Source organism: Penaeus monodon, chromosome 30, assembly GCF_015228065.2.
Source record: "Penaeus monodon isolate SGIC_2016 chromosome 30, NSTDA_Pmon_1, whole genome shotgun sequence".
Classification (NCBI taxonomy): Eukaryota; Metazoa; Arthropoda; class Malacostraca; order Decapoda; family Penaeidae; genus Penaeus; species Penaeus monodon.
Window position 1 is genome coordinate 32,652,896 of NC_051415.1, and position 1,123 is coordinate 32,654,018.

Here is a 1,123-nt window from a genome sequence, read left to right on the forward strand (position 1 = left end):
CACCGCCAGTGGGATATGTTTATTATTCTCACTTATGAGACCGCGCAACGGGCCGGGATTTTGCAACATCGGTTTCTCGATATCATGGCTACGAATTCATCGCCATACCTGTCTCGATGGCGTTTATAAATTCTCTCAGAGCGGGCGAGATTTCACATATATTTCCGGGGGAGATTATAGAGCGGGGGTGATAGCGTAGCGGCGAAACCCGCGGCTGTGGACGTCCCCCGCCATGGACGAACCAGAGCGCGAATTAGATTCAATTTGGGTTGATGGAGGCGCTCGAGACGGCGAGTTACGAGACAATAAGGTACGAACTGGATCACGTAAGTGCCGGGTTGAAACGCCTATAGAGAATCCGAACCTGTGCACAAAGGGATTTCGCTGCACGATCGGGTAGGGGAGGGGGGAGGGGGATCTGATCCCACTGATATAACATAAATCCCACTGATACGTTTACATACACACAGAAACATTCGGTTTAGTGTAACATACCATGAAAAGTCATACACCACTGTGGCGGTGGTAGTTGCAGCAAGGATAACAGCTGTGATTTACTTATAAAGACATTGATGGTCATGCGGTAGTAGGCTTGTGGCGAGGTCGTAAAGAAGAGAGTCGTTTGGGAATACTTTTTACCGACGGTGCGTGGTCGTGGTGGACGGGATTGAATGTAAGAAGGGATTGCAGAATGTTAAGCTGGATCAGGGTAGCAATTGAGAAAGCAATTGAGGATATTGACACGATAGTTGCTGCAGGAGGGAATTTGTGATTCAGTTACTGGGATAGAGATAGTGAGTCTTCGTCTGTTTTTTTTTTTTACCTTTGCTGTGATGAGTTTATTAACGAACACATACTCGGATAACAAGGATTTGAAAGTATTTGATGGATGAAATAATAACAATGAAACGAGATAAGACAAACCGAACACAACAGTCATACACCTATATCTTAACATAGACCTTGCACGTCGATATCTTCGGTCGGGAAAATCGGTAGTACGAGCGAAGGCCGGCGTTAACGGGTCCTGGGCTGTCGCTGCTGCCGTAGGTCCCATCCGCGTCAAGGCAAACTGTGGTTCTCCAAATATTGACATCACCCTGGCTCTCCAACAGACCGGCGG